We start from the raw sequence: 15,172 nt of genomic DNA on the forward strand, positions 1-15,172 counted from the left end.
CCACTTTGTGTCACCAAAGGAGTACCCCAAGGCTCAATCCTAGGCCCCACACTCTTCTCAATTTACATCAACAACATAGCTCAGGCAGTAGGAAGCTTTCTCATCCATTTATATGCAGATGATACAGCCTTATACTCAGCTGGCCCCTCCCCGGATATTGTGTGTTAAATGCTCTACAACAAAGCTTTCTTAGTGTCCAACAGGCCTTCTCTACCCTTAACCTTGTTCTGAACACCTCTAAAACAAAGGTAATGTGGTTTGGTAAGAAGAATGCCCCTCTCCTCACAGGCGTGATTACTACCTCTGAGGGTTTAGAGCTTGAGGTAGTCACCTCATACAAGTACTTGGGAGTATGGCTAGATGGTACACTGTCCTTCTCTCAGCACATACCAAATCTGCAGGCTAAAGTTAAATCTAGACTTGGGTTCCTCTATCATAATCTCTCCTCTTTAACCTCAGCTGCCAAACTAACCCTGATTCAGATGACCATTTTTTTCCTCACCATCCGAATTTTAATTATATATCACTGCCAACGTTTTGGCTTGGTGGCCAGAAAAAGTATCTCTATTGATCTATACATAAAGAGTCATTTAAGAAGTCAAATTAGGAAGCACTTTGGCCACCATGTAGACTAGATGTCATAGCCATGCATTTCTGGAAAATTGCCAAGCATTTGAGCAAAGATTCAAAATGTATGTACATGCATATCTGGAATACATTTAAAGGCTTTACATGCAGTTGAGCAAAGATGTAACAAATATACATGTATTTGAAATAAATACAAATTACCGTATGGGATGTGACTGATAAAAACCCACAGACAACAAGCAGCTGATACAACTGTCAGTCTTGCAATAACCCCCTTTCACCAGGAAAACCACATCTTATCACTTCCTGAAATAGCATTGCAGTCATTAACTTGCACACAGGGGAAAGAATACAAGGCATGTCAATCATCTCACCCTGTGGTTCCACATTCTGTTTTTTTCTTAGTATGCTATTTTAGTTAGGTACTGCTCAGCGGGATGGCAACAAATCCGCATGCCTACCTTCCCCATACGCACGCGCACACGCACGCACGCACGAACACACACACACACACACACACACACACACACACACACACACACACACACACACACACACACACACACACACACACACACACACACACGCCAGAGAGAGAGAGTGCATTCCATGAGGTCACACTGTTGCCACATTTATGGGGTAATGAAATACAACTTTTGTCACCATTCAGCAGATAAAATAGGCCCAACTGAACTGTTATTAAGCACAGTGGGGAGATGAGGTTAGAGCATACAGATTTTGGATCTTCATTTAAGACAGTTTGCCTTTTTAGACCACAAATACTACAAGTTTTACTACAAGTTTTACATTTCTTGCATTGCAGGAAAGCTCTCCTGCATCAGGGTGATCAGATTAAGATCCTACATCTGTATGTTCTGGCTCCGGTTCCCAGGAATTCACATTAGCTCTGAGGTTTGATTGCTTTTAGATAGTGTGTATGTATGTGCATTAGGTCTCCACTGCATAGTGGGTAGAGATGGAGGGTTTGTGTGTGTGTGTGTGTGTGTGTGTGTGTGTGTGTGTGCGTGTCATGTTTGTGTGCGTGTCATGTTTGTGTGCACCAGCAAAAAGGGTGATCTTTGGTGTATGGTTTGCATAGGAATGGATGATGGCACTGCAGCCGAAGTGTGTGTCACAAAAGAAAGAAGCCTTCTTCCCTTGACTGATTCTGCTGCAGAGAGGTGGGTGGACACACTCAATTACAGGCTTCACAAGCAGTCTTACACAAACATACACAGGGGCTCAGAGCGGGAGAGAGCGAGAGAGAGCGAGTGCGAGAGACCTCAAAGCCCTTAACCATCAGTCAGTGAAATCAGGATGACAGAGGTGCTGCTGCCACACAGTTAGCCCAGTAGTGGGACCCATACATCTATTAAAAACAAGTGAGAGGTAGGCATTTGTCTGAAACTGAAAAGGGGTATTCCCATAGCTAGCTAGCCACAGCAGTCAACTAGCTAGCTAGCCACAGCAGTCAACTAGCTAGCTAGCCACAGCAGTCAACTAGCTAGCTAGCCACAGCAGTCAACTAGCTAGCTAGCCACAGCAGTCAACTAGCTAGCTGGCTAGCTTTCTAGCACATTCACCATTTTTTTGTAAACAATTAACAAGCTAGTTAGCTACCACAAGTTCGTGTCAAACTGTCAACAGAGTTGCTAGCATACATAAAAATGTGATTTGATTTGACAAGATATTCCAAATAACAGTCTAAAAACCACTTGAGGGCAAATAAATCAGATTTGACCGTTCAGACACAAGTCACATGGCCAGGAATCAGATTTGTATCTGACTTCAAACCAAACGTGGCTTAAAAATCCGATTCCATGTGCTTTTTGGTTGGTCAGACTGCAAGAAAAAGAACAGATTCGATTCAGATATGCAAATAAATAGGATTTGAGTCACTTCAAAACTGCCAATGTGAACACGGCTTTAGAGCACGTGCTCCAAAAATAACATGATTTGTTCCTCATACAAGGTCATGTATTGCATTCTTCCCACCCCACACTAAGACATTACACTACATTATTATATGCAAGCAAGCTTTGCTTTTATACTTACAATACCAGTAGGCTTTAACAACAGGTATATTTCACTGGTCACCCCCAAAGCCAATTCCTCCTCCTTTCCTTCCAGTTCTCTGCTGCCAATGACTGGAACGAACTGCAAAAATCACTGAAGCTGAAGACTCATATCTCCCTAACTAGCTTAAACTTCTTATGGCTGGGGGCAGTGTTGAGTAGCTTGGATGAATAAGGTGCCCAGAGTAAACTGCCTGCTACTCGGGCCCAGTTGTTAATATATGCATATTATTAGATTTGGATAGAAAACACTCTGAAGTTTCTAAAACTGTTTGAACGATGTCTGTGAGTATAACAGAACTCATATGGCAGGCTAAAACCTGAGAAAAATCCAACCAGGAAGTGGGAAATCTGAGGTTAAGTTTTTCAACTCTTTGCCTATCGAATATATGGGGTCAAATTGCACTTCCTAAGGCTTCCACTAGTTGTCAACATTCTTTAGAACCTTGTTTGATGCTTCTACTGTGAAGGAGAGGGGAATGGGAGCTGAATGAGTCAGTGGTCTGGCAGAGTGGCATGAGCTGGTCACGCGCGCACACGTGAGAGTTAGCTTGCGTTCCATTGCATTTCTGAAGACAAAGGAATTCTCCGGTTGGAACATTATTGAAGATTTATGTTAAAAACATCCTAAAGATTGATTCTATACTTCGTTTGACATGTTTCTACGGACTGTAACAGAACTTTTTGACTTTGTCTGGTCTGCGCGTCATGAATTTGGATTACTGGGCTAAACGCGCAAATAAAAAGGAGGCATTTCAAACATTTATTGTAGAACTGGGATTCCTGGGAGTGCATTCTGATGAAGATCAAAGGTAAGTGAATATTTATAATGTTATTTCTGACTTCTGTTGACTCCATGTAATAGTATAACTTTAGTCCGTCCCCTCGCCCATACCCGGGCTCGAACCAGGGACCCTCTGCACACATCAACAACTGACACCCACGAAGCATCGTTACCCATCGCTCCACAAAAGCCGCGGCCCTTGCAGAGCAAGGGGAACCACTACTTCAAGGTCTCAGAGCAAGTGACGTCACCGATTGAAAAGCTATTAGCGCGCACCGCCGCTAACTAAGCTAGCCATTTCACATCCGTTACACTCACCCCCTTTTGACCTCCTCCTTTTCCGCAGCAACCAGTGATCCGGGTCAACAGCATCAATGTAATAGTATAGACTTTACGTCCGTCCCCTCGCCCCGACCTGGGCTCGAACCAGGGACGCTCTGCACACATCAACAGTCACCCTCGAAGCATCATTACCCATCGCTCCACAAAAGCCGCAGAGCAAGGGGAACAACTACTTCAAAGTCTCAGAACAGGTGACGTCACCGATTGAAACGCTATTAGCGCGCACCACCGCTGACTAGCTAGCCATTTCACATCCTTTACATCCACAACATGGCGGATATCTGTATGGCTTGATTTGTTGTCTGAGCGCTGTACTCAGATTATTGCATGGTGTGCTTTTTCGGTAAAGCTTTTTTTGAAATCTGACACAGCGGTTGCATTAAGGAGAAGTGTATCTATAATTCCATGCATAATAGTTGTATCTTTTATCAATGTTTATTCTGAGTATTTCTGTAAATTGATGTGGCTCGCTGCAAAAATCACTGGATGTTTTGGAACTACTAAACATAACGCGCCAATGTAAACTCAGATTTTTGTTTATAAATACACTGCTCTAAAAAAATTAAGGGAACACTTAAACAACACAATGTAACTCCAAGTCAATCACACTTCTGTGAAATCAAACTATCCACTTAGGAAGCAACACTGATTGACAATACATTTCACATGCTGTTGTGGAAATGGAATAGACAACAGGTGGAAATTATAGGCAATTAGCAAGACACCCCCAATAAAAGAATGGTTCTGCAGGTGGGGACCACAGACTACTTCTCAGTTCCTATGCTTCCTGGCTGATGTTTTGGTCACGTTTGAATGCTGGCAGTGCTTTCACTCTAGTGGTAGCATGAGACGGAGTCTACAACCCACACAAGTGGCTCAGGTAGTGCAGCTCATCCAGGATGGCACATCAATGCGAGCTGTGGCAAGAAGGTTTGCTGTGTCTGTCAGCGTAGTGTCCAGAGCATGTAGTACATCAGGAGACGTGGAGGAGGCCGTAGGAGGGCAACAACCCAGCAGCAGGACCGCTACCTCCGCCTTTGTGCAAGGAGGAGCACTGCCAGAGCCCTTTCAAAATGACCTCCAGCAGGCCACAAATGTGCATGTGTCCGCTCAAACGGTCAGAATCAGACTCCATGAGGTTGAGGGCCCGATGTCCACAGGTGGGGGTTGTGCTTACAGCCCACACCGTGCAGGATATTTGGCATTTGCCAGAGAACACCAAGATTGGCAAATTCACCACTGGCGCACTGTGCTCTTCACAGATGAAAGCAGGTTCACACTGAGCACATGTGACAGACGTGACAGAGTCTGGAGACGCCGTGGAGACCGTTCTGCTACCTGCAACATCCTCCTGCATGACGGGTTTGGCGGTGGGTCAGTCATGGTGTGGGGTGGCATTTCTTTGGGGGGCCGCACAGCCCTCCATGTGCTCGCCAGAGGTAGCCTGACTGCCATTAGGTACCGAGATGAGATCCTCAGACCCCTTGTGAGACCATATGCTGGTGCAGTTGGCCCTGGGTTCCTCCTAATGCAAGACAATGCTAGACCTCATGTGGCTGGAGTGTGTCAGCAGTTCCTGCAAGAGAAAGGCATTGATGCTATGGACTGGCCCGCCCGTTCCCAAGACCTGAATCCAATTGAGCACATCTGGGACATCATGTCTCGCTCCATCCACCAACGTTGCACCACAGACTGTCCAGGAGTTGGCGGATGCTTTAGTCCAGGTCTGGGAGGAGATCCCTCAGGAGACCATCCACCACCTCATCAGGAACATGCCCAGGCATTGTAGGGAGGTCATACAGGCACGTGGAGGCCACGCACACTACTGAGCCTCATTTTGACTTGTTTTAAGGACATTACATCAAAGTTGGATCAGCCTGTAGTGTGGTTTTCCACTTTATTTTGAGTGACTCCAAATCCAGACCTCCATGGGTTGATACATTTGATTTCCATTGATAATTTTTGTGTGATTTTGTTGTAAGCACATTCAACTATGTAAAGAAAAAAGTATTTAATAAGAATATTTCATTCATTCAGATCTAGGATGTGTTATTTTAGTGTTCCCTTTATTTTTTTGAGCAGTGTATGAACTTTATCGAACAAAACATACATGTATTGTATAACATGAAGTCCTATGAGTGTCATCTGATGAAGATCATCAAAGTTTAGTAATGCACAGCAGACATTTTGTTCCAGAACTCTCGCCACACATCAGCTGGAGAGGTGAGGAGTGATATATAAAATTAGGGGGATGATTAGGGGGCCAGGTTGGGAATTTTGCCATGACACCAGGGTTACCACACCTACTCTTACAATAAATGCCATGAGATGTTTTAATGATCACAGAGAGTCAGGACACCGGTTTAACGTCCCAAAATGTCCCCTTCACTGCCTTGAGAGCTACACTGAACAAAAATATAAATGCAACATGTAAAGAGTTGGTCCCATGTTTCATGAGCTGACATAAAAGATCTCAGAAATTTTCAATAGACACATTTTTTGAACAAATGTGTTTACATCCCTGTTAGTGAGCATTTCTCATTTGCCAAGATAATCCATCCACCTGACAGTTGTGGCATATCAAGAAGATTATTAAACGGCAAGATCATTACACAGGTGCACCTTGTGCTGGGGACAATAAAAGGCCCCTCTAAAATGTGCAGTTTTGTAACACAACGCCACAAGTGTCTCAAGTTGAGGGAGCGTGAATTGGCATGCGGACTGCAGAAATGTCCGCTAGAGCTGTTGCCAGAGCATTTCATGTTAATTTCTCTACCATAAGCCACCTCCAACATTGTTTTAAAGTATTTGACAGTACGACCAACCGGCCTCACAACCGCAGACCACATGTATGGCGTTGTGTGGGCGAGCAATTTGCTGATGTCAATGTTGTGAAGAGAGTTCCCCATGGTGGCAGTGGGGTTATGGTATGGGCAAGCATAAGCTACAGACAACGAACACAATTGCATTTTATCGATGGCAATTTGAATGCACAGCGATACTGTGACAAGATCTTGAGTCCCATTGATGTGCCATTGTCCTGCCTTTTTTAAGGTAGGAAATATAAGATCCATAGATTAGGGCCTAATTGATTCATTTCAATTGACTGATTTCCTTATATGAACTGTAACTCAGTAAAATCTTTGAAATTGTTGCATGTTGCGTTTATATTTTTGTTCAGTATACTTAGACCGAAGACAAGTGACCCCTACTGGTCCTCCAACATCCCTTCCAGCAGCATCTGGGCTCCCATCCAGGGACCGACAAGGACCAACCCTGGTTAGCTTCAGAGGCAAGCCTGCAGTGGGATGCAGCGCGGTATGCTGCTGGTTATTAGGTTTTAATTTAACATTGTGCTTCAACCAATGCATACTATAGTCGCGCCAATAAAACCAACACTTCTGGTCTATCACGGTTATCTAAATACATGAATTTGTAACCTGAGAACATCAACAAGGATTCAACCCTGTCAGTAAATATGGTAATGTGTTGTTGGCTCAAATCTGTTTTACAGCCAACACTGCATCCTGCCACAAACTTTCTCTAGTCTGACTTTTCACGTTTCAGTTGCAGCTAAGTAGTTGAAAGTGACACTTCAACTAGTGTGCTGAATTGAGGAAGCTAGAGAAAACCCCAGAAGTGTACCAGAGTGGACTATATTTATGAAAAATGGAAAGAGAGCAGAAATTGTCGTCTCCAAATGTGTGGTACCACAAGTCACTTCTCTGTTCTTCCCTGTTGGCACCTTGTTCTTTCAAGCGCAGGCTGATCCTGTGAGGAGGGTGACGTTGCCGGTTGTCTTTTTTACAGTCACTCTGCACCTGTTGGATTGGTATCATCTTCACTAATATCATATTCACGTACAAGTATTGGTTCCTCTGATTTCTCCTTGCATTGTGGGATCTGATAACCTACGTGACTGCAACAACGCCACATATTTATCCACCAACCAGCCTCTCTCCATAGACACAAGGACCTGCCCTCCTCTGAATTGCCCTCGACATTTGGACCTCACCGTTTCAACGGTCCTTCAACCACACAATAGATATGATGGGTCCATTCTCCCTTATCACCAAAGGCTGAAATTACCCATCCTAAATTACCCATGGCTGCTGATGATAGCTGCAGGCCTGACTGACCTCATCAACGCTTTTCATCAAGGCTCTCATAGACAGACCTACTAGGCTGGCTTTACCTCAGGATACGCAGTATAGGGTGGGATACACCACCGCATAAAGGGGACACACACACAGTGACTCACACGTAGAGACACATTCCAGCACGCATACACACACGGATGTGGACACACTGATTTATGCGTACACACACACTCAGAGACACCTGCCCTACCACAACACACACACACACACACACACATATGTGCACACACACCCTCCTTGCACCATCAATGACATCCATCATGGTATTGAAAATCCCATGATGAGCCAATGCAAATGTCAGCAGTAAATCCCCAGGGCTGATGTGATATGCCCATGCCTCCCACACATACTGCCATTGATTGGTCTAGAATAGATTCTCCCCAGCATTCCGGGAAAAGGCTCATGATTAATGTCATCAGTGGTAATAGCCATGGGCCTCCACTGTAAAGGAACCAGAGGAAGGATGCATTCCTTAATTCAGACTAATGAGTATTCTATATGTACCAGACCCCGCTCACCCCACTACAGACCCTGCCAAGTGACCCTTTCCCCAATCTGAATAGGTATTTTAAGAAATGCACACATTACCTTGAATTGCAACAGGCTGCCTCAACCCTAATCCATTTTGGAAGATGTAACAGTATCTGACCCTGTATCAGTGGTTGGCGTTGGGAGAAAAATATCACCGCCTTCTACCCAGCACCCACTGGGGTTCAAGTCCAGGAAGTGGTGCAGGGGAGGAGCTGTTGTTGTTGCATGACAGATATAGACCTCTATATAGGCACCTTCTGAAAGCTAGTTTCTATTTTGAGTGTCGAGTACGAGGATCAGGAAGGGCCACACATCCTGCCCGGGGCTGCGGTATCTCTGGGACAGGCATGGTAGAGAGGGAGGTTAGGTTACTGCTGCTAACAGAGATTAGTGATGAGAATCGCCAGAGGGAGGGAGAGAGTGAGTGAGAGACAGGGAGCAAGGGATGGAAAGAGAAATGGAGGGAAAACGGGAGGGAAAGTGTGTAGGAAAGAAATACATGGAAAATAAAGTGGGAGATGGAGAGATGATGAGAAAAGGGAGTAGAAGACAACAGAGATTGATTCCAAAAACTAGTGACAACAATCCCTAAAGTTTGTGTGGGGGAAAGCAACACACTCCCTGTCATACTTATGAATACATAAATAAAAGAGGGAAGTTTCTTCAGAGCAACTATGTTTCTTGATTGTGAAATGCACTGTAGACAGAACACAGCTGCAAAAAAACGGACCTGGATTCAAATACTATTTTAAATCTTTCAAATACATAGGAACATTTTGCCAGGCAAGCTCAATCACGCACAGACAACGTATTTAAAATGATTTAAAATAGTATTTGAACACAGGTCTTCTATATAATCATGTATATTATGGCAGGTATTGTGGTATGAAAGCCTGAATGTTTTCATTTCTTTATAGAGATTCTTCCTGTTCAACTTCTGTCCTCTAGCAGATGTGACAACTACATAAGTAACATAACAAATGCCGGAAGTCTGTGGGTGTGTGTTTTTACTATCCTTGTGGAGACCAGAAGTCCTCACAAAGGATAGTAAAACAAGGAAAATGTTCACTGGTCCCCACAAGGAAAAAGGCTGTTTTAGGTTACAATTAGGGGTTCAATTTGGGTTTAGGGTTAGAGGTTAGGGAAAGAATGATTTTGAATGGGAATCAATTGTTTCGTCCCCACAAGGATAGTAAAACTAACATGTGTGTGTGTGTTTGTGCTTTGAATAAGTTGTTACATGAATAAGGATTACATGAACAATGAGTTTAGCTGATATTGATATGATCCTCTTCATACTCATCATTGAAATCACCAAGTAAAGACACAGTATGTTTAACACATTCTCTCACTTAGCGTTATCTCCTCACACACACACTATAATGTTTACATATTTTGCATTACTCATCTCATATGTATATACTGTATTCTATTCCATTGTACCCTATTTTAGTCTCTACCGCTCCGACATTGCTTGTCCTAATATTTATATATTCTTAATTCCATGCTTTTAGATGTGTGTATATTGTGTGTATTGTTGTGAAATTGTTAGATATTACTTGTTAGACATTACTGCACTGTCGGAGCTAGAAACACAAGCATTTTGCTTCACCTGCAATAACATGTGTATGTGACCAATAAAATTTGATTCAATATTCCTATTTCTATGCTGAAAGATGTGTGAGATGAGAACACACGCACCCAGAGCAAGACGAGAGTGACAGATCAACTGAGAAATGACTCGCCGCGGCCTGGATACGGTAACTACCCACAAGGCACTATGCCAAGACACTTTTGTTTTTCTCTAATTTCTCTCTCTCCCTCTTCATCGTTCCTCTCTTCCGTTTCTCTAACTCCCCGCAGTGCTGAATTGAGAGTTTCAAAATTTGCTTCCTGTTGTTGATGGGTTGTCGTGGTCCCTGAGGCAGGCTAACCGTCTCTCAGCCAGCTATCATTAAACTCTCCACAATGCAAATATGGGCCTCTTTCTTACCCCGCGGGCAGAGGATGAACACCGCCAGGTTCACTATAGCCAATATGATACATGCATTATAGACCGAGATAAGCTTTGACTATCCCAGGAGGACATCCTCAAAATATCCTCACTCAAAACGCCAGTACAGATCTGGGATTAAATAATATTAATTTGCTTTTTCAAATACATTTTTTTGATTGAGCCTTGATTGAGGGGTTGCACTTTTGGAACTACTCAGTTGGTTACATTTTCTCCCCCGGGCAAGCTCACTCAAGCACAGGTAAAGTTATTTGTAAGAAGACAATTACTATTTGAGCGCAGGTCTGCTATGAATGAGTTCCATTGACATTCTCAAGTAACAATGAGTAATGTCTAGTATTAAAGTCACAGATACCTCCCTTTTCTTTAGTCTTGTTTAAAAGCCAACCCCACATACTGCATTTTCTCTAGATGGCGCCGGAGAAGGCAGACGTTTTACGTGCACCCAGCTGATTGATTTTTTGTTTGTTTTTATGCGTTGTTTGGCACTTATTATTAACTTATCTTGTATATAATGTTGCCGCTACCGTCTCTCAGGACTGCGATTACTCACCACGAACTAGCAGAATCCTTTAATTTTGTACATAATGTTGCCGCTACTGTCTTTCAGGACTGCGATTACTCACCACGAACTAGCAGAATCCATGAATCTGACGAGCCCGACACAAAAGATATACTGCTTCCTCAGGAATAGGCCCCGATCCCCGTGATCTGTGTGAAGAGGAGGTCGGAGAAAGAGGGGCCGAAGGTCAAGATGCCTTCTGAGTATTTGTAGGCGATCGAAAAATAAAACCACTTCCCTCCATTGTGCTAGAAAATGTGCAATCTTTGGAGAATATAATCGATGAGTTACTCAGAAGATTAAACTACCAACGGGACATTAAAAACTGTAGCATCTTATGCTTCACGGAGTCGTGGCTGAACAACGACAATATCAACATACAGCTGGCTGGTTATATGATGTACCGGCAGGATAGAACAGCGGCGTCTGGTAAGACAAGGGGCGGCGGTCAATGTATTTTGTAAACAACAGCTGGTGCACGATATCTAAGGAAGACACGAGCTATTGCTCGCCTGAGGTAGAGATTCTCATGATAAGCTGTAGACCACACTACCTACTGAGAGAGTTCTCATCTGTATTCTTTGTAGCTGTTTACATACCACTACAGTCAGAGGCTGGCACTAAGACAGCATTGAATGAGCTGTATTCCGCCATAAGCAAACAAGAAAACGCTCACCCAGAGACGGCGCTCCTAGTAGCCGGGAACTTTAATGCAGGGAAACTTAAATCCGTTTTACCAAATTTCTATCAGCATGTTAAATGTGCAACCAGAGGGAAAAAGGATCTCTGGACCACCAATACTCCACACACAGAGACGCATACAATGCTCTCCCTTGCCCTTCATTTGGAAAATCTGACCATAATTCTATCCTCCTGATTCCTGCTTACAAGCACAAATTAAAGCAGGCAGCACCAGTGACTAGATCAATAAAAAAGTGGTCAGAAGAAGCAGATGCTAAGCTACAGGACTGTTTTGCTATGACAGACTGGAATATGTTCCGGGACTAATCCGATGGCATTGAAGAGTACACCACATCAGTCATTGGCTTTATCAATAAGTGCAACGATGACGTCGTCCCCACAGTGACCATACGTACGTACTCTAGAGGTCGACAGATTAATCATAACAATCGGTAATCGGCCTTTTTGGACGCCGATTACACTGCAATCCATGAGGAGACAGGCTGGCCAACTACAACATCAAAAGGACCTTGTGGCTGCAGAGCCACGGTAAGTTGCAAGCTAGCATTAAACTTATCTTATAAAAAATCCTCAATCTTCACATAATCACTAGTTAAGTACACATGGTTTATGATATTACTAGGTTAACTAGCTTGTCCTGCGTTGCATATAATCAATGCGGTGCCTGTTAATTTACCATCGAATCACAGCCTACTTCACCTTCGACAAACAGGTGATTTAACAAATTATTGCGAAAAAAAGCACAATCATTGCACAAATGTACCTAACCAAAAACATCAATGCCTTTCTTAAAATCAATACACAGAGTATATTTTTTTAAACCTGCATATTCAGTTAAAATAAATGCATGTTAGCAGGTAATATTAACTAGGGAAATTGTGTCACTTCTCTTGAGTTCAGTGCAAGCAGAGTCCGGGTATATGCAGCAGTTTGGGCCAACTGGCTCGTTGCGAACTGTGTAAAGACCATTTCTTCCTAACAAAGACCGTAATTAATTTTCCAGAATTGTACATAATTATGACATAACATTGAAGGTTGTGCAATGTAACAGCAATATAACAGAATATTTAGAACGGTTCTGTATTTCACTGAAAGAATAAACATTTTGTTATCGAAATGATAGTTTCCGGATTTGACCATATTAATGACCAAAAGGCTTGTATTTCTGTGTGCTCATTATAATTAAGTCTTTGATTTGATAGAGCAGTCTGACTGAGCGGTGGTAGGCTTGTAAGCATTAATTCAAACAGCACTTTACTGCGTTTGCCTGCAGCTATTAGCAATGCTTGACACACAGCTCTGTTTATGAATTCAAGCCTATCATCTCCCAAGATTAAGCTGGCAATACTAAAGTGCATATAGGAACATCCAATATTCAAAGGTATATGAAATACAAAATGGTACAGAGAGAAATAGTTAACGGTTTCATAATTCCTATAATAACTACAACCTAAAACTTCTTAACTGGGAATATTGAACACTCATGTTAAAAGGAACCACCAGCTTTCATATGTTGTCATGTTGAGAGCATCGGTCGACCTCTAGTACATACCCAAACCAGAAGCCATGGATTGCAGGAAGCATCCTCACTGAGCTAAAGGCTAGAGCTGCCGCTTTCAAGGAGCGGGACTCTAACCCGGAAGCTTATAAAAAATCACGCTATGCCCTCCGACGAACCATCAAACAGGCAAAGCGTTAATACAGGACTAAGATCAAGTCATACAACACCGGCTCTGATGCTTGTCGGATGTGACAGGGCTTGCAAACCATTACAGACTACAAAGGGAAGCACAGCTGAGAGCTGCCTAGTGACACGAGCCTACCAGACGAGCTAAACTAATAACACTGAAACATGCATGATAGCACCAGCTGTTCCAGAAGACTGTGTGATCACGCTCTCCGCAGCCGATATGAAGGCTGCAGGGCCAGATGGATTACCAGGACGTGTACTGCGAGCATGCGCTGACCAACTGGAAAGTGTCTTCACTGACATTTTCAACCTCTCCCTGTCCGAGTCTGTAATACCAACATGTTTTAAGCAGACCACCATAGTCCCTGTGCCCAAGAACACTAAGGTAAACTGTAGAGGTCGACCAATTAATCGGAATAGCCGATAATTTGAAAATAATTTTTCATAACAATCGGAAATCTGTATTTTTGGGCGCCAATTTCAGATGTTTTATTTTTTTTTCAATACCTTTATTTAACTAGGCAAGTCAGTTAAGAACACATTCTTATTTTCAATGACGGCCGAGGAACGGTGGGTTAATCGTTCTGGGGCAGAACAACAGATTTTCACCTTGTCGGCTCAGGGGATTCAATCTTGCAACCGTACAGTTAACTAGTCCAACGCTCTAACCATTGCACTCCACGAGGAGCCTGCCTGTTACGCGAATGCAGTAGAAGCCAAGGTAAATTGCTAGCTAGCATTAAACTTGTCTTATAAAAAACAACCAATCATAAGCACTAGTTATAACTACTAATCCAGTTTAGCAGGCAATATTAACCAGGTGAAATTGTGTAATTTCTCTTGCGTTCATTGCACGCAGAGTCAGGGTATATGTAACAGTTTGGGCCGCCTGGCTCATTGCGAACTAATTTGCCAGAATTTTACGTAATTATGACATAACATTGAAGGTTGTGCAATGTAACAAGAATATTTAGACTTAGGGATGCCACCCGTTAGATAAAATACCAAACAGTTCCGTATTTCACTGAAATAATAAACTTTTTGTTTTCGAAATAATAGTTCCCGGATTCGACCATATTAATGACTAAAGGCTTGTATTTCTGTGTGTTATTATGTTATAATTAAGTCTGATTTGATAGAGCAGTCTGACTGAGCAGCATCTAATACCATTTCAAACGTCACTCACTTTTAGATTTGGAGTAGTTATTCCCCTTGCGCTGCAAGGGCCGCGGCTTTTGTGGAGCGATGGGTAACGCTGCTTCGAGTGTGGCTGTTGTCGATGTGTTCCTGGTTTGAGCCCAGGTAGTGGCGAGGAGAGGGACGGAAGCTATACTGTTACACTGGCAATACTATAGTGCCTATAAGAACATCCAATAGTCAAAGGTATATGAAATACAAATGGTATTGAAAGAAATAGTCCTATAAATACTATATTAACTATAACCTAAAACCTCTTACCTTGGAATATTGAAGTCTCATGTTAAAAGGAACCATCAACTTTCATATGTTCTCATGTTCTGAGCAAGGAACTCAAACTTTCGCTTTTTTACATTGCACATATTTTACATGGCACACATTTTTACATGGCACATATTGCATATTGGCACATATTACTTTCTTCTCCAACACTTTGTTTTTGCATTATTTAAACCAGATTGAAAATGTTTCATTATTTATTTGAGGCTAAATTGAATTTATTGATGTATTATATTAAGTTAAAATAA

The 15,172-nt window shown here is 42.8% G+C and overlaps 1 protein-coding gene across 10 annotated transcripts in view; it reads right to left on the minus strand.

Moving 5' to 3' along the window:
- Window positions 1–15,172, minus strand: part of LOC110500698 (RAS guanyl-releasing protein 2) — a 65,057-nt gene that overhangs the window by 40,214 nt on the left and 9,671 nt on the right. For 3 of the 10 annotated variants that reach the window (XR_016490370.1, XR_016490367.1, XM_036958147.2), the window contains exon 2: window positions 11,121–11,205. The exons of 4 other annotated variants lie outside the window; for them this stretch is intronic. The gene's annotated coding sequence lies outside the window, so the exon portion shown is untranslated. Of the gene's footprint in view, window positions 1–8,537; window positions 9,071–11,120; window positions 11,206–15,172 lie in introns of those variants that run through there. 3 more of the 10 variants (XR_016490369.1, XR_016490366.1, XM_036958145.2) reach the window with 1 other exon arrangement.

This window comes from Oncorhynchus mykiss, chromosome 21, assembly GCF_057628025.1.
Source record: "Oncorhynchus mykiss isolate SJ-2025 chromosome 21, ASM5762802v1, whole genome shotgun sequence".
NCBI classification, from domain to species: Eukaryota; Metazoa; Chordata; class Actinopteri; order Salmoniformes; family Salmonidae; genus Oncorhynchus; species Oncorhynchus mykiss.